Consider the following 6,860-nt stretch of genomic DNA (forward strand, 5'->3'; position numbering starts at 1 on the left):
ACTGTCCTTGTCTTTAAAATTATAATAGCCAAAGACAACATCCTTGTAGTATAGTTGAAAAGTAGGTAGAACAGAGTCAGTAATAAACTTGTGGAAGTCCTTCCAGAATTTACATGTAAATTTACATGACCAAAACAAATGAGTAACTGTTTCAGGTTGGGGTCTGCAGCCTTAAAGGCCGCATTTTAAGGCCGATTACGTCACAGCGACGTGACGAAGGCTGTCCCATTTCAAAGGCTTCTCAAAATGCGGCCCTCAAATGCGCCCTTCATTTCCCTGAATTTTAAGGACGTGGTGGTGTAGACTGCATAGCCCAACATATCCCAGAATGCATAGCGCGGCGGTGCGTGTGGACAATTTTGCCGAAAAAACGGTGGACGGCTGAAGTGGGGCAACCGAAGAGTAAACTTTTAAAAGTAAGTTAGTGATGTTGCCACAACCATACATGCCAACCCTCCCGATTTTTCCGGGAGAATACCGAATTTCAGTGCCCCTCCCGAAAATCTCCCGGAGCCACCATTCTCCCGAATTTCTCCCGATTTTCCACCCAGACAACAAAATTGAAAAACCATATCGCAGAATTCATAGCGCGGCCCAGACAATTCCAGTCTCCAACAATGACGGGTCCTCAGGTGGAAGCAGCCTCTGAATTTGGACACCCCGCTGTTTCCGGGCTGGCCAATAATAACAGTGACATTTAACGTATTTTATCCAATAAATAAACACTGTAAAATGTATTTAAACCACCCCCAAGACAGCCCTTTTGAACGTCTCCCTAGTATGGCCACAACACCTCACTCTTGGAGCACTTTTTTGCCACATGTATCGCAAACCACGTCTCAGCTGTTTGTGGAGGTAATATACGTCCGCACATGACTCCGATTACGCTCAGCCATTGTTGTGAGTGCGCACGCCAAAGGGCTGCGAGACATTTATACAGCCGTATTTCATACATGACTATGAAAGGCGGAAGAGGAAGTAGTTCCTTTGAATGTAGACAATCCGAATGTTATAGTTTCTTTCCACTGTGTTCCTGTTAATGATAAACTACAAATTGACTCTAAATTACTAAAATATCGATATTTTAATGTGAGAATCGATTCTAGAACATAAATGACTGGTATCGGAGGAATCGATATTTCAGGATCGATCCGCACATCACTAGTAAAATTGTTGGGCTTCATTTCTGTACTGAACAGTCATTTAAGATTAGTTACTTAGTTGTAGCTACTTAGTTGTAATATTACTCTTTCTGGGTCACAAAATAAACTTTTATACAGAGCCCCGCAAGGGACATGGGAGGAAAAAAAATTAAGATGAACTTTTGCGAGATCTCGCAAAACAAACTCGGGATCTTGCAAAACTTTTGCAAGATCTCGCAAAGGTAACTCAGGATCTCACAAAAGTTGAATTCAAACAATGGCGGCAGCTACTCAGTTGTAATATTAATCTTTCTGGGTCACAAAATACACTTTTAAGATATTTTGAGGCGTGAATGTAGCTGTGTAAACGTCAAATATCTGCTCGGTTTACAAGATATCACATATTTGCAAAAGTGCTCCGACGTTTTCGTAGATCTGACACCCACCATCTCGAAGCTAACAGGAGGTCCTACTACAGCCAGGAGGAACACCGCTCTCCCGGCACAGAGATCTCGCAAAAGTTCATTGTAATTTTTTTTCCTCCCATGTCCCTTGCGGGGCTCCGTAATAATCAGACCATGTCATAACTGCTGTAAGTCATACAGAATAGATATCAGAGCCTCAAACAGGCTGACTTCTGCTAAATGGGTCAAACTGGGCAGAAAGTCTACAAACACATAACATCCTTATAGAATATGATGTAACACTATAGATCAACTTAGCTCAGAATATATAAAGCATATAAACAATTACAGCAATATGGTGCAACAAACACAGCAGCTACTGATCCAAAATACTCAAAGCTTCATAGAACTGAAACCAACATTTAGTTTCTGAACATTGAACTTGTTGCTGCCTTTCATAGTGTGTAACTTGAAGGCCCTGAGTACTCTGAGTACTTTCTCCCACACTGGAAACACTGGGATGATCACATTATTTGAACATTACCTATTAAGACTGATTCAGCACAGACAGTTATCTTAAACTTTCCTAGCAGTCCTTCACAAACAGGGAACAGTCTGTCTATTCTCTCCATCTGTCAGCTGCTGCTGGCTCTTCCTCCTCCTCTTCCTCACACACTGCTGAGTTTGTCCTGGTGGATCATCAGCGGTGCAAAGCCTCACAGATGATGTGCAGCAGTGGGTCCCTCAGTCTGTCCTCACTCTGGACACTTGCAGTCGTCACACATGGAAATCAAATGTGTGATAAGCTGCAGGATTCAAACACAAGTGTAACTTATAAACACATGTTCATACTTTTATTCCACAATCAGAGAGAAAGAAACAGAGAGTGCAGGACAGACAGACAGGTGGCAGTCTCAGGTGTACACACTGCTACACAACAGCACAGAGAAGCAGGATTTAGTGTTTGTGTTATTACGAGTGTAAACAAGAAGAGTTCCAGATGGTGCAGTGGACACATGTGTGACTGCTGTGATTAAAGCATCTTTCTTTCAGCTTAACGAGTGAACCGTCAGCTCGTTCACACACATGTTAAAGTGCGTTTGGCTCGACACCACCGAACAGAGGCAGCAATATAACATAGCTAACATTAACAGTGCAGTGGATCCTGCTTGTGCCGTGATGTTCAGGACTGCAAACCGAGCAGCATCACTGACTTTCAGCTTGTTGTGTTTGTGGATATATGACTGACTTTAATTATCCACAAAATCATCACAATCTCTGTAAGATTAAGGTCGACTATTGAACGGCGTATATTTGAAAGTAAAGGCTTTAAAACCAAGTTAGTACAAACATCACTGATGTCACATAACTTTGCCGACAGCCACAGGCTGATTGCCTCAATGCCACGGCGCATTGAAGCAGCGATTAAGGCAAAGTGTTTCCCAACCAAGTATTGAAGATTGACGTATCATTCTGAAAGTACCACATTTTGATTGATTTGTTGTAATCCTAATTTCTTTCTTTTTTCCTGCAAAAACTGAGAACTAAACAGTGATGTCTTGACCAGGGGCGGAGCGTGGGGGTGGCTTACTGGGCTTAAGCCCGGGTTGTTTTGTCAGAGGCCCGGGGTCTTTTGGGGTGTTATTTTTTCATAGTTAGATGCCTGGCTGACAACTGTATAAAACAAAAAGTACACACAATAGTCGAAGCACATAGTGCACACTGTGGGAATTTACGACTGTGCGTGAATCCCCCCTGATATTGGTATGATCCGAGCTCAGGCACTAAACGACTGAGCGAGGGGGCGGGGCAGCTGCTGCCTGTGAGTGCGCTGTTGGAGAAACGGAGCCAGCCATACTAAGGAGAGCTTAAGTTTGACCAGGTACCAAAGAAAATCATTCGCACCGTACAAATAATGTAAATATGACGGTGCATCACGAAAGATATCAAACTGATCACTTGACCAATATTACGTTATTGCTCTTCAAGTGAATCAACAAATGGCGAAATGAAAAGCCGAACAACAACAGTGCTGTTTCTTTAGAGAGTCTTAGCTTACATGTGTGTTTATTTCATATTTTCAGTTGTTTCCCTCCACAGCTAAATAAATCGGTTTCAGTAATGCACTGATATACAAGAATGGACATAAGGGGCTTCTTTCAAAGAAAAAACTCTGGTAGTATTTTATATATTATGCTTTGTATGTTGTTCAGTATATTCCTATGCAAAACAAGAGGAACTTCAATACACAGCAGTATATTCACAGTTGAAACCAGATATTTACACTTTATGGAAAACACAAGAACATTTTTTTTACTGTACAACATCAATTTAGAGTAAACTTTTGTTTTAGATAAATATTGAAATATCTTTTGAATTAGTTAAATGTCAGAATAAAGAGAGACAGAGCTTCCTATTTTTTATCACTTTCATCAAATGTAGGAGTACATGTACACTAAGTTTATTGTTAATTAATAAGAAACTCCAGACGATTCCATTCTGAGCTGAAGAAGCTTCTGATTGGTTCGTAGAGTCCATGTGAGTAAACTGGTGGCACAGCTGTGGATGCATATAAGGCAAAACACAGAGCCTGTTTCTGTGACATGGGAACATCAAGAGATGTCAACCAAAACACCATGAACAGAACTGTGGAGCTCCATAAGTGTGGCTCAGTTTGAATACAATTTGGTGCCATTTACAATTAAGAAATACAGATAGTTTCTCTCTTTACTCTGAAAGTTAACAAATATGTTATTGATAAGTAATAGTCAAAGGAGCTTGCAAAGAAAAGCAGACTTAACAATGTGGTGTATGCTGTACAGTGCAGCGAGGAATGCCCAGACCTCTACATCGGAGAGACCAAACAGCCACTTCACAAGCGCATGGCACAACACAGAAGAGCCACCTCCACAGGACAAGACTCAGCTGTCCATCTGCATCTTAAGGTCAAAGGTCACTCTTTGAGGATGCCAACGTTCACATTTTGGACAGAGAGGACAGATGGTTTGAAAGAGGAGTGAAAGAACCCATACAGAAAAGAAATAGTAAAAACTTATATGTGATTATTCATGAAAGTGGCCACTCTCACATTACTTTCATACATTGTTTTAGTAAGTATCCAAAACATACAAGTTTCATTATATAATTTTTCAAGGGATCTTATATCTGTTTTCACTCTTATATGCTTTTCATACAAGTTTCACACAAGACAGATACAAACTTTATAAGATTTATATATATCTTTTCCATATGGGAAGCCATCTATGTCCACTGTGAGCGACCATCTTTGAACAGAGGCGGGGTTTACGACACCAACTCTCTGCCATCTATAATCCAGTTTTGAGATCCCTCCCCAGACGCCTTAACGCCCACTCACATCCTGGGCCATCTGACCTCAGGAAATCGCATGATAGGGTGGGGCCAGGTTTCACAATGAGCTCACCTGAAACTCTGGCTGATTGGGACCCACACCCAGTTTCACACCTTGGCTCAGGCGATTAGAGGATCATCAGGGGGTCCTTTTGTCCCTCTGTGGGGGGAAACTCCCACTAGCTTTATATCTGGGACTCTCCACCATTTGACCTTAGAACTGAAGAAACTTCTCGGATGAGAGGTGAAACGTCTTCAAGCAACTTAAAGAAGTCCAGACGCTTTTCTTTGCAAGCTCCTTTGACTACGATGACCTGGATGACTGAAAACCTTCACAGACACATTGATAAATAATTTATTTATCAATCTAAAAAAAAAAATAAGCATTTAGTCTGATTTGATGTTACAATTATAAAAGTGTTTGTGTTTTGATCTGAAGAGTGTGTAAATATCTGGTTTCAACTGTATATTTGATGATTGTCAGCACAGAGAGAGAGAGGAACAGAGAGGGAGAGAGAATGAGGACAGAACAGATGAACAAGAGCAGGTGAGACACACATGTTAGTCAAATGGTTGTTTACCAAAAGTATCACCGTATCACAGGTCCTCATGTATCTCGTGTTTCTTTTTAGGTTTGCTATTTTTCAAATTCTATATTTATTAAGTTCTGCAGGCTTGTTTGCACAACAAGGATAAATAATTATATAAACTTTTCTCAATCTAAACAGAGTTCTTTGGTAGAATTTAAAAAATAAGTGTAGTGCAGGTCTATGATGATTTTTAGTGCTACTATCATCTAGCTTTCTGGTTCTGTCTTGGTTAAGTCCTCAGTAGTCCTGATTTTGAACTGTTGTAGTCCTGTTTTAATTCCGGATCAGTTCTGGGTCTGGTTGAATTGGGGATTAGTCCTCGTGTCTTGATACAGCCCTGACTTTGTTCTGCCTCGCTGCTTAATTAAAAAACTAGTTTAAGGTGTCCTGCATATGATATATATTTTTCCCTCTATGAAGTCATTCTTTTTTGAACAAAACTCAAAACAGAGCCAATTAATCTTTCAGTCATTTCTTACCCCCCCCCCCCCCAAAAAAAAAAAAAAAAAAAAAAAATCCCACATGCATACTACCCTTTAGGGCTAAGCCCCGGGTGTTTCAAATGTCTGGCTCCGCCTCTGGTCTTGACAGTATTCTCATTTTTTGAAATCCTGTTTTTGAGTTTTTTATGAGCTGGAAGCCCAAATTATGTAATTAAATAAACATCTAAGTACTTGAAACCCTGAATCTATAATATATGAAAGTTTAACGTTTTGAATGGAATTAAGGAAATAAATGAACTTTTCCATGATATTCATATTTTTTGGAAAGGGTCTGTATATCTTTAGGCTCTTCCTTCTCTAACCTTCTTACTCAAAAACAACACACTTTTTCTTTTATTGGTTTCAGCTGAATTAAAACAAAAACATTTTTCTGTTTCACGTGTCTGTGAAGCTTCTCAGTCATCCAGGTCGTCGTAGTCTAAGGAGCTTGGAAAGAAAAGCATCTGGACTTATTCAAGTTTCTTTCATATCTTAATATCATCTATTAAAGATACTAAATGACTGATAGTATGACAAAATGAAGACAGCATTTAAACACGTTCATGTAGTAAACTGGGCTGAGAGTGCTTCAATAAAATAGTTCTGGTGAACCTGCACTGTACAAATAAAACTGAAGTTCACTAGATGTTGTATATATGGCTTTGTCTATCTACTGGAGGGTAGGTTTCGTAGATGTAGCTGTGATGTGTGGTTGAATGTGTTAAGAAACTCCAGATCAAATGGTGCTGGCCTCTGGGTGGCAGAGTTTAAGCTTGTGATCATGTGGGATCAGCCTTGGTTTAATCCCTTAGTGAGAGAGAGAGAGAGAGAAGAAAGCGAGGAGGCGAAACGTACTTATTGACGTGGAGCGGT

Source organism: Astatotilapia calliptera, chromosome 23 (genome assembly GCF_900246225.1).
Source record: "Astatotilapia calliptera chromosome 23, fAstCal1.2, whole genome shotgun sequence".
Lineage (NCBI taxonomy): Eukaryota > Metazoa > Chordata > Actinopteri > Cichliformes > Cichlidae > Astatotilapia > Astatotilapia calliptera.